The sequence below is a fragment of the Protopterus annectens genome, chromosome 1.part0 (assembly GCF_019279795.1).
Source record: "Protopterus annectens isolate FY-2018-M chromosome 1.part0, PAN1.0, whole genome shotgun sequence".
Lineage (NCBI taxonomy): Eukaryota > Metazoa > Chordata > Ceratodontiformes > Protopteridae > Protopterus > Protopterus annectens.
This window is the reverse complement of record NC_056725.1, coordinates 1,345,384,644-1,345,403,184: the sequence shown is the minus strand read 5'-3', so window position 1 is coordinate 1,345,403,184 and position 18,541 is coordinate 1,345,384,644. Positions and strand designations below refer to the sequence as shown.

Here is an 18,541-nt window from a genome sequence, read left to right as displayed (position 1 = left end):
GTTGATGTAGACTGAATTATATCCAATCAAGTGCAAGGTGTTAATATTTAAAGGAAAGATGTAATTAATACTATGTCTGATGAAGTTTCACACTGGTTTTAAACAAAAGCTCTTATTTTTTAATGTTTTTATGCCAATAAAGAGTTCAGATTTTACACTACTTAACTTTTTCACTTGGCCGAACAGAAGAGTGGCTCAGGGTCCAGGTCACAGCTTTCATTTTGGTTTAATTTCGCTTATTTCATGTTTGTCAGGCTGAATGTTTTTAAGTCCAATTTTTGCTCAACAGAGCTATCCCATGTAACTCAAGCTGGACAACTGGACACTGGCCAGCCAGTAGTATATTGACCCAGGGCTGCTGGGCTTTATAGTGGGCTGGCCAATAAAAACACACAGACCCACTCCCACAGTTAGCATAGATCCCTGGCATAGGTCAGATCCTCAACTTATCACCAGCAAATACCCATGCTCATTTTTGTCATCAGTCAACATCCATCTACAGCTATTTTTTTTTACCTTCAGGTAGCTAGCCTGATATGGTGTGAACCATGTTCTCCTATCAAGACAATACTGTGCACCACAGATGATGCCTAAATCAGATTATCTAATAAACTCTTCCCCCAAGAGGTACCACCTACAGTCTGTGTTGTCACCCACAACTCCATTCAATTTTGGGTGAGTTTCATGTGAAAACTTCAAGCATGTTTTTGGGAGGGGAAAGGAAACCCATAGAGACATAAAAAGAACATGCAACTCTACACGAGCATTGGCTGTATGTCAGGATTTAACCTTGTAGCTTGTGCATGGGAGATGAAAAAGTACAGTTTTGTACCTACCATAAATGTAGATGTTCGAAGATCCACATTGCTGCAGTCCTAACACTTGGGTAGTCCGCTGTCCCTCGGTCGGCCCGAATATCAGAGTATAAGGCTGACGTCGGTCAGGGCGCATTTGACTGACATCAGAACGTCAGGGTACAAATGCGCATGACCGACGTCATATCCTCAGTCTTTTCTTGCCCCAGATGTCAGAAGACCCTAAAGAAAAAGGTCAAAACCCATAGGCAACAGCCAAACAACCAACCAGCCTAACACCAAGAATATGTACAATATATACAATATATACAAAAAACACAATATACCGCAGATGGATAACCCAACCAACACAACCACCTCAAACTACAGAGGGGAAGGAGGGAGGGTAAATTGGACTGCAGCAATGTGGATCTTCGAACATCTACATTTATGGTAGGTACAAAACTGTACTATGTTCTTCATCTCACATTGCTGCAGTCCTAACACTTGGGTAGAATCCCAAAGCAGAGGTAAGGGAGGATGGCTAAACTATAATGAAGCAGGAGCTGCCAGAATGCCCTGCAACACAGCAGTGGCAAACCCAGCCCTGGATTTAGAGTACAATGGAAGGTGGTAATGCCTAGAGAAGGTATGCACTGAACTCCAAGTGGCTGCCTCCAAAATATCCTTAGTTGCCACCCCCTCAAAAAGCTGTTGAAGTGGCAGTAGCCCTAGTGGAATGAGGCCTAATCCCAGCTGGAATCTCTTTGCCATGATGGGAATAACAGAAAGCAATGCAAAATCCAATCCACTTAGAAATAGTTTGTTTTGACACGGGCTTGCCCTGAGAGCACAAAGCAAAAGAAACTAATAACTGCTGAGATTGCCTGAACCCTTTAGTTCTGTCCAAATAATATCGCAACTGCCTGTGTACATCTAAAGTGTGCAAAATCTTTTCCCCTTTATTTTGGGGATTTGCATAAAAAGTAGGCAAATGAATAGTTTGGTTTAAAGCCACACTAGAAACCACTTTAGGCATAAAGGAAGGATTAGTGCGTAAAGATACCCTATCCTTATGGAAAATTAAGAAAGGCTCAACTGCCATAAGGGCCTGCAATTCAGAAACCCTTCTTGCAGAGGTAATGGCCAACAAAAAAGCAGTCTTCCATGACAAATATTTCAACTCAGCAGTAGCTGCAGGCTCAAAAGGTTGTAGAGTGAGTTTCTCCAACACAAAATTGAGATCCCAAGCAGGAGTAGGAGCCCTTCGGGGGTCTTATATTCTTTGCCCCTCTAAGAAATTGCTTGAACAAAGGATGAGAAAACAATGGTGGGTCACAGTCGTAGTGAGCTGAAATTGCTGCAGCATGAATCGTAATAGAAGAGAAGGACAAACCTTTGTCTAATAACTCAGTAAGATATTGAAGAGCCACACTTAAATCAGGCTCAGAAACATCCAAATCCTTAGCTGCACTCCAAAACAAAAATCTCTTCCATTTATCTGCATACACTTTCCTTGTACTAGGCCTTCTAGCTTCCAAAATCACATTCAAAACTTGTAGTGGAAGTTGAGACCCTCTATGGTTCAAAACAGAATATGCCAGGCTGTTAGATGAAGAGAGTGAAGTTTGACATTGAGCAAATGACTGTCCTCCTGGGACAACAGATGTGGAATCAAAGGCAAAGGCCATGGAGGCTTCCGCACCAGACTTCTCAGTAATGGGTACCAGTGCTGCAGAGGCCAATCTGGAGCTATCAAAATCATCCTTGGCTTGTCCTGTCTGACCTTCAGAAGTACCTTTGGGAGGAGAGGCAGAGGCGGAAAGGCATACACATGAAGATTTTTCCAACTGAAAGAAAGAGCATGAACTTTCCAGGCTGTGGGATGAAACCTCTTTGTGCAAAACTTTGGCAGCTGATGGTTTAGTGGAGAAGCGAACAGATCTATGTCTGGAGTTCCCCAGGACACTGTCAATTTCTGAAATACATGAAGATCCAGTTTCCACTCGTGGGGATCCATGATTTGTCTGCTTAACATCTGCTAAGGAGTTCTGTGCTCCTGGCAGAAACCTTGCCTGAAGACTTAGTTGTAAACTGAGAGCAGTCTCCCACAAAATCACTGCTTGCCTGCATAGAGGATAAGAATGTGTTCCCCCTTGCTTGTTGATGTACCACATGACAGTTGTGTTGTCTGTTAGAATCAACACCTGCCCTGGAAGAAGTAAATCCTTGAAAGCTATTAATGCAAACTGGACTGCTAACATCTCCTTCAAGTTGATATGTAGATGCTGTAGTCTGACAGGCCACTTGTCTTGTATCCACTTTCCGTTTAGATGAGCTCCCCAAGCTTTGTCCGAGGCATCTGTCGTTAAAATTTGACTCGCCTCTGGCCGGGTCACAGAGAGTCCCTTGTTTAGGTGACATTCCTGAGTCCACCACAAAAATTCCTTTTGAATGCAAGGTATTATTGGAATGACAGTGTCCAGATCCTGGCAGTGCTGTGTCCATACATTCTTGAGATACCATTGCAACTTCCTCATATGCAGTTTGGCATTGGGAAGCACCAGAATACAAGATGCCATGAACCCTAAGGCTTGAAGGACTGTCCTTGCAGTCAGCCCGGACTGAAGAGATAGATGATGGAAGTAAAGGGAAAGATTCTTTTGTTTGTCCGGGGTTAGAAAGGCCATCTGGGATGCTGTATTCAGTCTTACACCCAGAAAGCACATGTCTTGAGAGGGTACTAGACTGGACTTTATTTCGTTCACAGAATACCCCAGGCATCTTAGCACTGCTATCACATATTCCAAATGACGAAGAAGCTCTTCCCTTCCTTGAGCCAGAATCAGGCAATCGTCCAGATAAGGATAGATTTGTATTCCTTTCAGCCTGAAGAAAGCTATCACTGGAGCCAGAACCTTGTAAATACTCTGGGCAGTAGATAAGCCAAAGGGCAATGCAGAGAACTGATAGTGAGAATTCCCAGTCCAAAACGCAGATACTTCCTGCAACTTAGTCTGATAGGAACATGAAGGTATGCCTCTTTGAGATCCAAAGTTACCATCCAGTGATCCTTGCCCAGCAGAGGTAAAAGTTGTTGTAACGTCAACATCTTGAACTTGGGAATGTCCAGATAAGTGTTGAGGATAGATAAATCCAAAATTGGTCTCCACGTGTTCCCCTTTTTTGGTACAAGGAACAGGCGAGAATAAAATCCTAGGCCTCTTTCTGGCACAGGAACCGGCTGTATGGCCCCTATTTGGAGTAACAGAGAAATTTGCTTGTGAGCCTCTATCCTTTGTTGAGGAGGAATGTCTGGCATGCCCTTGAAAGGAGGCAAGGTATGGAAATAAAACCTGTAACCGTGACGTATGATGTCCAAAACCCATCTGTCTTGGGTAATCAACCTCCAATTTTCTTCGAAAAGTGCCAACCTTCCTCCCAAAGGTGCTGCCAGGCGAGAAGGTTCTGGCAGCTGAAAAGGTAGGTCATTGGGTTTGTTTACGAAAGGACTGACCCCTGCCCTCACCTGAAGACTGTGCAGGAGAACTCCCTGTCCTAGGCCTGAAAGAGCCCTGACCTCTGCCCCTGCCACGTCTAGATCTACCCCTAGACTGGGAATCATAAGAAGGATAAGTCCACCCCTTAGTAGGCCAATTTCTACTAAACTTCGGAGGCTGAACCTGTAAAAATTCTTTAACAGTCTGCATAGACTTAGCCTTGTCTTCCATTTTCTTTAAAACTGCCTCAACAGGAGAACCAAACAAGACATCAGATTGCAATGGGGCATCCAAAATCCTAGTTTTAACATGGTCAGATAAATTCTGATCCCGCAGCCAGGCATGCCTGCGAAGAACTGACCCAGTGGCAGCCACCCTGGACGAGGCCTGTACAGCATCAAAACCACATTGCAAAGAGTGCTTACCCACCTGTTCAGAAACATGCACTAAATCTTGTAATTCTTTACAATCAATACCTTCCGCCAGAGCATCAACCTTAGATTTCAACTGTGAAAGGAGATAATTTTGATATTTCAACATGTGAAACTGGCAATTCAAAGCTCTCATGGCTAGAGTGGAAGAAGTATAAACTTTCTTTCCCCATCTATCCAAGGCCCTGGCCTCTTTATCTGCAGGAACCGGATTCTTGACAACAGAAGCTTTAACACCCTTAGGCCCCTGGCTAACAGTTTCAGGGTCTGCCCTAGGACTCTTAAAAAGTTACTTATGAGCTTCAGGTACTCTGTAATACCGATCAGGTTTAACAGGAGCAGGAGGCAAAGAATCAGGATTAAGAGAAGCCTCTGCAAATACATCTTCCACCACATTTAGAACAGGAGGTATAGCCAAAGGCCTATGCTGGGGTAAAAACAAAAATTCCCTAAGCCTTTTCCTGGAATCAGAGAAATCCTGACCTTCCCATTTAAAATGCTCTCTCATGGAGTGAAGGGTCTCTGAAAAAGAAAAATCCTCAGGAGGAGAAGCTGAAGGAGTGGAATCATCCACATCAGAATCAGAATAATGAGCATACTCCTGCAAGTCTTCAGCCGAAGACTCAGACACATCCGAAGCCTGCTCATAATCCCCCAACACTGGTTCCATCCTAGGCATTTTATCAGGAGGGGGCATAGAGCCTCTAATTAAGGTAATTAAATCTTCTGCCATTTTAAGCATGTGCTTCTTGGGCACAGAACCTGAAGAACTAGGAGTGACACCCACAGAAGCTAAACTAGATCTGCCTCTAGGAGAAGCCTTGGAAGCAGAAAGAGAGGGCCTAGACCCCTTAGGAAGGGAGGGGAGGACAGCAATCTGAGAAGCCCCTACAGCCTGACCTGCCTCCTGGGAGGCCACATCCTGTAAAACCAAAGTTTCCCCCTGAGACTCCAGAGAGGCCTCCGTCGGAACCACCGGTTCCACTGACGCCTCTAAAGAATCGGCGTCCGGTTCGGACGATTCCTCTAACCTAGGTTTAACTGCCTTGTCCTTGCGCTTCTTTGAGGAAGCCGGCGTCGGAGCATCCGACGGCATTTTGTAATTGCACCGCTTCCCAAAGACCAACCTGGCACAATCCAACCTCCGCTTTATAGTGCGTTTATTGAACCTAGCACAAAAGCGGCACCCAACAACGTCGTGCTCAGGTCCCAAACAAGGTATACACAAGTTATGGTAATCCCTATGCGGTATCTGTTTCCCACAAGAAATACAGTTATTCACTTTTTCTGACATCCGGTAAACCACTGAGGCAAGAAAAAACCAAAATATTCCCCAACGGGGTACTTAACCAACTCTGACTTCGGTCTGAAACTCCGAATTCGAAAAATTTCAGAACGCCGAACGGCACTTGCAACACTGCTTCTGCATCGGACCATGCGGCAAAAAAGACTGAGGATATGACGTCGGTCATGCGCATTTGTACCCTGACGTTCTGATGTCAGTCAAATGCGCCCTGACCGACGTCAGCCTTATACTCTGATATTCGGGCCGACCGAGGGACAGCGGACTACCCAAGTGTTAGGACTGCAGCAATGTGAGATGAAGAACATCCTTAAACATAAAGGACAACTGTATTAAAAGTATATAAGGCACCAGATTTTCAAATTAGGGTAAATGAGGGTTTATCATATAAGGTGAGCTTAAGGAGTGGGACAAGATAGGGACGTCTTTTATCTCCAGGGACCTTTATTTTGATTATGAAAAATTAGCTCAGAAAATAAAGAGGCTGACAGAAAGTTGGTGGGGGTTAATGATAAAAGAAGTAGTTCATGTATATCACTGGATGATGTAGAAGGGATACTGCCTCAAGTGCTAAAGATCACTAAGGAGTTTGGAAGAGAATCAGGGTTGCAGGATCATCCCAAACAAGTCCCTACTTATAGAGGTGGGAAAGTAGTCCAGTAGCCAGTCACCACAATAAAGGAGAAAAAGGTGCAATTGCAGCTTAAAAAAGTTATCCACACCTCAATGGAACTCCAGAAGACAGGAAACAGTTGATGGGCTTAACACAGTTTTCATGCAGTAAGAAAGCACACACATAAATGATACTCCTTGAAAATACGTTTTCGTTCACAACTTCTTCAGATACAATTGAAAAAACTAAATTAACTGCCTTAAATACTTCAATTAAATACAAAATCACCAATAAAAACAGTATATCCCTAAAAATACCATTTCATAGACTTTACCCACAATCCTTTTCACCTCCACTAACATAAATAACTTAATTTAAAACAACAATTCTACACTTTAAAAATTCTTTTTAATACAATTCATAATGTAAATTAATCATATTACTGCTTGCATCAACAATTGTTAAAACAACATCTCTACTTAAGGCTAATAAATCATAAAAATGCTTGATATACAAGTTTGTAAAATTCATAAAACATTATCCATGCACCCTCTACTGGCTCCAGCACTTAAACCATTACACTTCCAAAACCACTACAGTATCTCATTATGCAGGGACTTGACAAAATAAAATACCACATTTGGATAAACTTTTGTAAGTGTTATAATCTTGCCGCTCTCAGCTTTAAAACTGGGACTAGGGACATGCCATCATTTAGTCCAGGGAACCTACTGGCATCTAAGAAAATCTGCTAGTAAAGTTCCCTGTATTCAATTCTGGTCTCCCACATGCCACACCTCATATCCCTTAGGATCTCCTCAAGTACAAAAAAATCTAAACTTTCCTTTTCCACATTCTATACTGTGCCTACATAGTGCATTGTTAATGTTTCTGTTACTTATGGCATTTAAATTTTCATATACTCTCCTTTTCAGCTTCCTCTCAGTTTTTCCTACATAGAATGCCTTGCACTCACATAAGGCAAGATGTACAACCCCGCTGGTCTCAGTTACTGTAGCTCCTTCCCATTAGGGTTCTATTTCTGGAATCCAGGAGGACTAGTTCAGTATTCATAATGAAAGGGCATTGTGCACATCTCCCACATTTGAATGTCCCTTTCTTGTTTCTAATTCCACCTCCCTTACAGTTATAATATCCTTCCAAAACATTTTGAATACTTGTTACCTTCCTATAGACACATGTGAAAGGGATTTTAAAATCTAATTTAAGGTCACTAATTCTACTGAACCTAGTCCATTCCCTTTCAATGGTTCTACATACAGCACTGGCATCCCCACTAAAGTCAGTGATGAAAGCCAAACCAAAGTTCCCCTCATTCTTATTTTCTTTCACACTTGAATGGTTACAGGGTTACTTTCGGGAATTCCCAAGATTGGGGCATATTTGCCTGTCCTCTCACTAGCCACCTCCTGTTTCACTTGGGTAATTAAAGTTTCTGGTATCCACGTTCACAAAACATCCCATGTAACACCTCACATTCCTTTCTAAATTCTTAATCATTCGAAGTCATTCTACTAATTCTTACAAATTTCCCTTTTATAATACATTTCTTCTGATAGAAAGGCTGGGCACTAGCATAATGTAGAATAGAATTGGAATATATGTCTTCTTCCTGTGTACCCTTGAATTAAATTTATTGCCTTCCTTATAAATAGTGACATCTAAGTATGCAATTTCTTTATGGCCAATATTGTATGTAAACCTTAAACATTCTGTAGATATGGAAGTGTACTGATAAAATTCCATGAATGTTTGAAATGTTCCAAAAAATACAAATATCATCTAAAAAACATTTGTAAAATACCCAACAATCCTTGTATATACTATTCAGAACAAACTTCTTCTCCCACACCATTAGTATCAGGTTGGCATACATAGGGGCATATCTTGCCCCCATTGCCACTCCACTGGTCTGCTGAAAAAATTCAGCTTGAAAGAAAATATAATTATTCTTCAAAACCAATTCCATCAATTGCATACAAATATAAGTCTCATCAGGGTTTAAATTTGTGTCTTCTCTTAGGTATTCCTCAAACCATTCAATGCCAATTGCATGAGGTATTGAACCAAATAAATCCACAATGTCTATAGTGTTAAACATTAAATCCTCACTAAAAATGTTTTGCTTAACACTCCTTATAAAATCCCACAAGTCCTTTAACATCTAATTTATCATTACCAAATGCTTAAGCTTTACATCCAAGTACCTTGCCAAAGAGGATGTAACAGATCGCTCTGTGGCCACAATCTGCCTTAGGGGTGGGTCATGAACATTTGTATGGGTTTTTGATATTCCAAATATAGAAGGAACTCATGGGCATGGATTGTGCAAAAAGTCAAATAGCTTCCTATCTATAAAACCTTCCAATAAGTCATACAAAGCCACTTATATCTTTTTGTAGGCTATGTTAATTTCATTAATAGAGACTTGGGAATATTTGTTCTCATTGTATAAGTGTTCCAACATTTTTGCCTCATACATCACATTATTCATTAAAACAATCCCTCCCCCTTGTCAGGCTTCATAACCCTTAGTTGCCGGTTATTCTTCAACTCAACTAAAGTTTCTTTTTCTACCCGAGTTAAGTTAGAGGGAAACCTATTCTTACTCATCATTGCTCTGAGTTCATGTTCAATGGAATTTTCTGCGTTTTTCAACTGGGGATGTAGGGGTGGGTTGTAAACACTTCTTTATTGTAAACCTGTGTCACTACCCTCATTCCCAATCTCTCGTCAAAGACCAATTGAAAGTTAATTTTTCTCAAGAACAGTTTAACATCAATAATGGTCTTACTCAAGTCACATTTTCTGGTCAGAACAAAATTCAACCCCTTAGAAAGGAGTTGGAAGTGTCGTGTTTCCACTTCCACTTCGCTGTAGTTGAAATATTAAATCCTTGGTAAGAATTTTTAAAAACCTCCTTCACCATACCAGAATTCAAAAATTGAATGAGAGAGTCAGTTGAAAAATGTGGGATGGCAAGTACAAGAACAGGGGAAAGAATCTATTTAGAGAGATAAAGAGGTAGATTTCAAAATGTTTATGAAGGAAAGGGTAAGGGTGAGAGGACAACAATTTAATGATAGTAACGTGTTTAGGAAGATGCTAGGGAAGTGGGAACAGAAAGGACTGTGAAATGTGGAGAAATTGCAAGAAGGATGGAAAAAGGGTATGAGGAAGGGGGAATGACTGGTGTACAAAGGAGAGGTCATGAAGAGAGTGGACAGAAAAGGGAGATGATAGTTGGAAATATGGATTGGGCAGGGTAGGAAGAAAAGGGTTTGAGTTGAGAGAAATAGAAAAAGGAAGGATAAGGTGAGGATTTGGCCAAGAGGTAGAGACAACTGATTTGGTATGGTGTGGGAAAGTGAGGAGAAACGAAGTGAAGCTTGAGAAATGGTGAAGGCCTTAAAAGTCTCAGGGCCAGTGATGGGTCCATAGTGTTGGAGATGCAGAGCAGGAAAGATAGATAATTTTCATAGGAGTTGGGGGGGGGGTGTAAAGTGGTACAAAAAGGTGTCAGAGTAGACAGAAATACAAAGTAAGTTATATAATGAGATTAAGGAACTATGGTTATCAGTGGTAGATTATAATAGTGATGATTAGGGTGGCTACCTGGGACACTTGACTACAGGGGGCCCATGGTTGGCAGGATGGCTACCCTCTATTGTGTTAGCACCCCAAAGTTGTACTGTTATGTTCAGCACCATATGACAAACATGACATGGTGTCTACACTATTTTTTTTCTTTTTTTTTTTTTTGCACAGAACATTGGGATTTGAGCAGTTATTCTAAATGCAGTTTAGTGTATGACAGCACTTGACGAAACTTGGTTTTGGGAAGAGTGTTTTTTTTTCTTTGTGCAGCCACTTTGAGACATGAGTGGTATTACAGCAGTTGGGAGAACATTACAGATGTGTGCGTGTGTGTTCGTTCAAAGGTGCAAGCTATAGATTCGAGGAAATACTAGTACATGCACATTAAGGTTCATAAAGAAACTGTAACAGAATATTTGGGCTGTGTGCATAAGTCATAGGACAAGCTGAGGTTGCACTTTCTTATGCCGAAGTTTATCTATCTGTGTCTATGATGTGGTATCCATCTGAGTCAGATCACATTACTGTTCTTAAACTCAGAAGTGATAATATCAGTGTGACTTTCAGAGGCACTTTTCCTTACAATAAGCAGTAAGTCTGTCAAACAATAAATTAAAAAAGTCTCAGGAAGAGAAGTAACTGCATTCTATGGAAATTTTTAATACATTTCTGCTTAATGGTAGCTCATATTACAAAATGCTTGTGAATCTCTGTAAACTTCTACATATTTGTACAAATGCACTTTATCCTGTTTATAAAGCTGGCACACAGGGAAGACAATAAAAAGAGAATATCCTCAAAACAAAGATTACCATTACTGTGCAGTAGACAAAGCTCATAAACATACCTCAGATTAGAATAAAAGCTCAAGATAATGTTGTGCCACTAAAATAAATGACTTGCAGTCTTTCAGGTAGCTCATCGGAGTGTGTGTATGTTTTTGTATGTGTATTACTCATTTGGACCAGCTGTAAACTTTGGATTATTTGGATCGTATTTTAGGCTCGTTCATCAATTCCAGACTTTTGGATTTGGACAAGTCTCTGTTGTTAAGTCTGCAGTTCATCACTTCCTGTAAAGGTATGGATTGCAGTTACAGTCAATAAATAAGGCCAGTCATTACAGTTTCAATGTTCTTTATCAGAAAATGAATCTGTTCTGTCTTTCTTGTAGGTAACCCTCCCCCAACACCACTTTGGGGCAACTCAAGAGCACTGCTTGGTTAAGTGACTTGCTGATGATCACACAGCAGGCAAATGGAGGTAGAAGGAGTCAAAGCCTGTACTCTCAATTACAGAAAGCAGCTCATTAAGAATGTGGAACCTCATCTACTGCATTAATTGCCAGCCCTTTAGTAACTTCATTTTCTGGTAAATCACTGAGGATTACAGTCAGTCAGTAATACCATTCATTAGAGTTTCTTAGTTCTTGTTGTTGAAAATACATTTTGATGCTAACCCTGATGTTCTGTTAACTTTTTTAAGTGAAATGGAGTAGTCTGCTCTCATCTGGTTCTGATTTTGAATAACATTTCTGATTCTGTCTCATATTAATGCTCTGTTCCATTATAAATTTACATTCACTTGATGTCAAGCAGATAACTGAGGTGTACGGTCATACTAGGGGCTATAATTGATTGGTGCGTGTGTGTGTGTGTGTGTGAAGTGTCTTTAAGTATTTGGTTCCTGCATCCAAAACTACTTATGGTACAAAGGAAGGAACTGAGTGCAGTAAAGGATCATTATCACATGAACTATGTTTTTTCAGTGCCAACCATGTTTTCCTAGTTTTGTTGACAGTGTGTTTATTATAAGGCTGTAAATAAAATGAACAGCATGAAGTCTATGAGAGTTAATATTTCAACTACGAATACAAATTTCAGCAAATCAAATCTTCGGCAAAGCACCACGGCTTATTTTTGGTACAACAAATAAAATCTTCGGTGAAATACCGAGACTGAAACGATAAAAATAACTTTAATAACACTTCAAAAACTGCTTGCTATGAATACAAATTTAGCTTGTTTGCAGGCATGCAGATTTGAATTGCACTTTGGCGGGCTTAAGCAGCTTTTCTAGTATTAACGCAGATGAGTTAGGCTACGAGCTGTTTGTGAACACTTCCTATAGTGTCAGGTTCGATTCCCTCAGACTTCTTTTGTCTACTGTCCGTCTCTTACTCTATACAAATCTCTCCACCAATCAGCATTCGTCGGCTGTCCCTAAAAAGGAACATGGGTCTAGTGGGCTGTCTCAGGCTGTTAGCAAATACTTTATACATTTGGCTTTTCAATTCCTGCCCCCTTCACATATCTGCTGATTAGTGCTTCACTGTATGCCATTTGATTATGAATCCCTGCATGTATTTTCTAGTTTAATGGGTTGCAATATATAATTTCAAAAAATGAGTTTACTGTTTCACATGCTGTTTGGTTTCAGTGTGAGAGTGTTTTGCTTGGCAAATGGTTGTAATTGTTTTTGCTGTAAAATTTTTATTAAAAGTTTTAATTATATTTAAATCTCTGTGACAATAATAAAAGTAGAGATGAAAGTATGCCCATACATTGCTAGGCTTGAACCGAACCATGTTTTTTTGTAACTGGGAAGACAGAGACACGTATAAAATATTGGTATGGCTGTAAGGGGGTCCATTACTCTACATAGGACCCCATTTGATCAAGATCTGGCTCTGCTGACTCTAGAGACATATGTTGTGACAACACAGTATTATTTTCCATTCAGATAGGGCAGATCTGTGCTGACTGATGTTGGAGGGGATAGTTATTCTTCATACAGGTATGATATAGGAAGGTCAAAAATTATGTAGGTATGCTGCAAGCATGTAAGCCCCTCTCCCACCAAAATATATGTTCCATGTAGTAATATTTCAGATGTTTATATGAGTTGTGGGTTGTTGAATAAAACCTGCTGCAGCACCAATATTGTCTATTTGTTTTGCTTTATTCACTGTACTAAAGAATGAATTAATTCATTGATAGGTGTGGATTGTGAATTATAGTCAAAACGTGTTGTATTTTAATAGTATACAGCTTGCAGTACCTTCTTTACAGCCTCCAGCATCTTTGAAAGGGATTACATTTGTCATTTCTGTACAGTCTATATTATATGCTGTGGAGTTCAAAAACTGCCCGATCTTCAGCATCTATTATGCAGTTTTTGTTACATTTTACTTAGAGAAATCTCTATACAAGATAGGATTGCAAAGAATTTCTATATTTAGTTAAAAATATTGTTGTCTGGCTGTTGGCACACAGGACTAATGCTGTGAATTGTTAATGAGCTGCTTCCTGTGAAAAGGGTGCAGAGTTTGAATATTTTCACCTTCATTTGCTATGGTGTGACCTTGAGCAAGTTACTTAACCAGATAGTGTTTTGGGAAATTGGAAATTTGGGCTAGGCACCTTAATGGCCTCCTGGACTGTATGACAACCACCTACGAATATATGGTTATTTTTTTGCCAACTACTCCCTGATGTATAGCTGAACTAGTTAAGGAAATGTTATAGCGATATTATCAGCACACTACATTTAATGTAAAATAGGACATTTATTCTTCAAGCACAGCAGGCATTGCATTTGTAGATGAAGCATTGAAATGCAAAGTTGGTTGCCAAAAGCAACATCAGCATTAGCAATAGTTCTTTTTAATGTGGAATTTTTGTGATGACTAACATCTGCAGAAATTGTGCATATTGACTTAGCATATGTTGTCAGGGTTCCATTACGTTTGACCAAATGTATATTTGACCGAAACAGAATGTCAAAAAAGACAAAGTACATTTGACTGAAAAGATATTTAACTGAAAAGCCATTTTGTAAAAAACATACTGCACAACATGTGCACCATCAAAAGCTCTTTTGCAGGGGACAGGCCCCCTGTACTCCCAATGCTGGCAGCTTTGACTACCCCTAATTATATATTAACGCCATGGTCACACAACAGTGGAGTAAAGAGAAAACACCACACACAGTGAAAACATGTACACCATCAAAAGCTCTTTTGCAGGGGACAGGCCCCCTGTACCACCATGGAGGGAGTTTTGACTATGCCTAATTATATATTCTAAAGCGAACTTGCCAGGAAACTCCAATAAGTGTACCACCACCTTATCCGAGAAGACGATAGTTTATTAACCACAGAGACATCCATAGAATGTTAAAAAGACACATTCCACATAAAAACATCCATAAGACTTTAAACAAACAGGTTAAGCGCTTTCACTCACTATTTGTGAGCTTCATCAGAACACAACCAGTATCCTGTGAACATCTTAAATTTAAAATTAAAATCTGGTGCCAATTTTATCAGCTGTTATCCTATTTTGACTTTTAAACTTCTTAAAGCACCAGTCAGCAATTTAATATCTATACATACAAACCCTTGCACATAACCAATCACTGTAAACTTAAATGTATTGATACAATAAATATAAAAATAAAAATATTTTATTTCATGCAAACCCATCTTAGAGATGGATATTAAGTAAAACATCATTAAGTAAAACATTTTTATTATAGTTTAGTAGTACGATTCATAAAATTGGTATAGGATTTTTTCAGATAGGATATACCCAGTATGGTATCTGATAATATATTTATGGAGATATTTATGGCTCAAGATAGACACTTATACATTTTAGTATTAGTATTTATACACCAGTAATCATTTAACAGTTAGAGTAACTGGAATTACACTAGCGATCAATTTTTATAGATTTGTAGTAGTGCGAATGCGAAGTTGTTTAGAAGACATTTACTACATTATGTATTCAGTGTCCAAATTATGTGTTTTTAACACTTTTTTTTTTGTTTTGTTTTTACTCTAATATTTTTATTTTTATATTTATTGTATCAGTACATTTAAGTTTACAATGATTGGTTATGTGCAAGGTTTATACGTACAGATATTAAATTGTTGACTGGTGCTTTATGAAGTTTAAAAGTCAAAACAGGATAACAGCTGATAAAATTGGCACCAGATTTTGATTTTAAATTTAAGATGTTCACAGGATACTGGTTGTGTTCTGATGAAGCTCACATATAGTGAGTGGAAGCGCTTAACCTGTTAGTTTAAAGTCTTATGGATGTTTTTATGTGGAATGTGTTTTTTTAACATTCTATGGATGTCTCTATGTGGTTAATAGTTACATAGTTTCATAGTATAGTACTAGGCTATCTGCCCTGGGGCATTTGTAAGCCTAGCCATAGTGATGTGGCTTTTGCCACCCCATGAAATGGTACAAAAATGTACAGAATAAATCTAGAATACTGTGCCTCTGTCTAGTAGTGACACAATGAAGGTCCCCTTATATAATAGAATTAGTTTACTGTGCCCCTGTCTAGCAGTGACACAGATGTGACCCCTGGGGTAAACTTACGATCTCCCATCCACTCATCAAGATTTCTCTTGAAGAGAGTCAGTGAGGGGCTCTGCCTAATACGAACTGGGATCCTGTTCCAAAGCATGGAAAGCCTCTGGGTTATGAATCTATCCCTCCAGCATGTCCTATTCATACTTGTGCCGAGGTTTAAGTCTTTAGCTCTCATGATCCTGATGGATTTGGATTTTTTGAGGTGGAGCATGTCCATCAGATCCTGATTGGACATGGCCTTGTACGTCAGGCAGAGATCACCTCTGAGCAGGCGGTATGCTACTGAATAGAGCTGAAGTTTCTTTAGTCTGGCAGAATAAGACATATGTTGGAGACCCTTGATCCTTTTGGTGAGGTACTTTTCTGGTCTCTCCAGCTGTTGCAAATGCCGGGTGAGGTACATACCAAATGGGGCATTGTACTCAATCATGGGTCTGATGAGGGAGGAATATAGGGGTACAATGACATCCTTGGATCTGGATGTGAATCCCTTCATGATGAGGTGTGCAAGGTAGAATGTTTTTCTAACCACTTTGGCAACGTGGGTGTCAAATGAGAGGTCGCTGTCTACTTGGGTCCCTAGGTCTCTGATTACTTTTTCTGTACGCAGTGGGTTGCTGTCTATGTGATAATTTGTGGGTACTTTGTTTTTTATTTATTTATTTTATTTATTTCACATTTGTTGACCGGGAAAGTCCGACTGGATACATGTCCATTTTCAGCGGAGGCCCGGGGAGAAAAGCTCCACAGTGAATGAATATAATGCATTTCGTTAATACATAGGACTCAGTAACAAAACAATACATAGAACTAAAGAACAAACAAAACAAATTAGTTTCCTATACTAGAAAATGGTACAAAGGAGATGTAGTAAAAAAAAATAAGTTGATCATAAACAATATCAGGGGTACAAACATATTATTAATACTACTTCTAGCATGCTGATTCTCCATCTAGTCTAACCACTTCAGTTTAGATGAGAGAGAAAGAAGTAAGAGCGAGGGGGATGCATCTAGGGAAGTATCTATACTTGTGAGAGAGAGGATTAGTCAGGACTTGAGCATTGACAGAGCCAATATAACTTTAGATGTTGGTTTAACCTTTTTTTGAAAACGCATAGGGAGGAAGTGCAGGAAAGGCTGGGAGGAAGGGAGTTCCATATTTTGCCAATGGCATTGCTAAAAAGTGAGTCACCACCTACATTGTTAGCTTTGACTGTTTGAACTAGTAGCTTATTGGAGGAACGCAGACTACTGAGATAATTATAGGGCCTTATTAAGTTATTCAGCTGGGGTTTTGTCAGGTTGGTTCAGGATTTTAAATGCTTCCATGAGTTGGGTCTGCTGTAGCAGGTTAGTGAGTTCTAACCAGCCTAAGTTTCTTAGGTTAACACAGTGGTGTGTTCTATAGGGCATTCCTGTTGCAAATCTAGCAATCTGATTATAACAGCGTGTAAGTTTGTTTATTTCCACTGTTTTAAGATTAGTGAGTATAGGGAGGCATACAGGAGGGTAGAGAGAAGATGTGAGCGGGCCATTGTCACTTTCGCTATTGGGGTTAGAAAAGATTTGATCCGTATAGAGACCCAAGTTTTTATTAACGGTTTTGATGGTCTGATTAATATGGATATCAAATCTAAGTCTGTTATCTATGGAAACTCCTAATAGTTTGGTATAGGAGTCTGGAGAGATGACAGTCCCATTTTGGATTGGATAGAAAAGATAGAGGTGTGGTCTTTTGAGTGGGTTGGAAGAGTAGTAATTTGGTTTTGTTTGGGTTAAGGATCAATTTACGTCCTAATAGCCAGTTCTCTACTGCCCTGAAACATGTTTGGGTTTTGGATAATAGGTTGTCAGGAGTAGTGTCAGCACAGACTAATGTTGAGTCATCTGCATATTGAATGCAGGTTGCTTCAGGGATGGCTTTATACAGGTCATTTATAAAAATAGTAAACAGAAGAGGCCCCAGTATGGATCCTTGGGGTACTCCTATAGTATTGGGTAGGAGGTTGGAAAGTTTAGTATGCCAAAGTACGGCTTGTTTCCTGTCAGAGAGATAGCCATGAAACCAATCTAGAACTTGTTTGTCTAGTTGGAGATTTTCTAGTGTATGATGTAGTAGCTGGTGGTTCACCATATCGAAGGCCTTCGATAAGTCAAGAAATAATGCTGAGGATATTTTTTTGTCATTTCGATTTTGATTGATAGTGTCGGTGAAAGAGAGAAGAGCAGTGGTTGTACTATGATGGGGTCTAAAACCATGTTGTGTGTCTGTTAGTAATTTGTTCATGGTAAGATAGTGAAGGAGTTGTTTGTGTATACACTTCTCCATGATTTTGGCCAATGGTGACAGTATTGCTATGGGCCTATAATTTGATAGCTCAGTAGATAGTCCTCCTTTGTGGAGAGGGATAACATGGGATACTTTCCATATTGATGGGATAGTGGATTCTGCTATGGTTCTATTGATTAGTATTGAGATGGGGTACGCTATGACATCTGCTGCTATTTGTAAGTATTCAGCTGGGAGAAGGTCTGCAGAGAGAGTAGTTGGTTTTAGTTTCTTCAGTAAGGAACATATATATGCAGTAGGGACAGGTTGGAATTTAAAGGTCGTTTCCGACTTTAAGTTTTCAGTTTTAATGGAGTTGGTGGATGGTAGTTGGTTAGCTAAGGATTGTATAGTATCGGTGAAGAAATTGTTAAAGGAATTTGCTACGTCTTCAGGTGTTTTGTCACTTAGTGTCTTTGGGGTAGGGGTAGAGGATTTCCCTGGGTGGAGAAGATTATTTAATCCAGTCCAGAATTTTGAGGGTTGTTTTGGTGTTTATATTGGAGTTGGCAATAGTAATTTTTCTTGTCAGATAATGTTGCTTTTTTGGTCTCATTTC

General features: G+C 39.7%; 1 long non-coding RNA gene across 1 annotated transcript in view; it reads left to right on the top strand.

Moving 5' to 3' along the window:
• The window catches only part of LOC122798052, a 188,151-nt gene extending 175,008 nt beyond the window's left edge, over positions 1-13,143 (top strand). Inside the window, exons 2-3 of the long non-coding RNA XR_006364211.1 lie at positions 11,262-11,339; positions 11,433-13,143. This is a non-coding gene — a long non-coding RNA (uncharacterized LOC122798052). The remainder of the gene's footprint in view (positions 1-11,261; positions 11,340-11,432) is intronic.
• Positions 13,144-18,541: the final 5,398 nt, after the last annotated feature.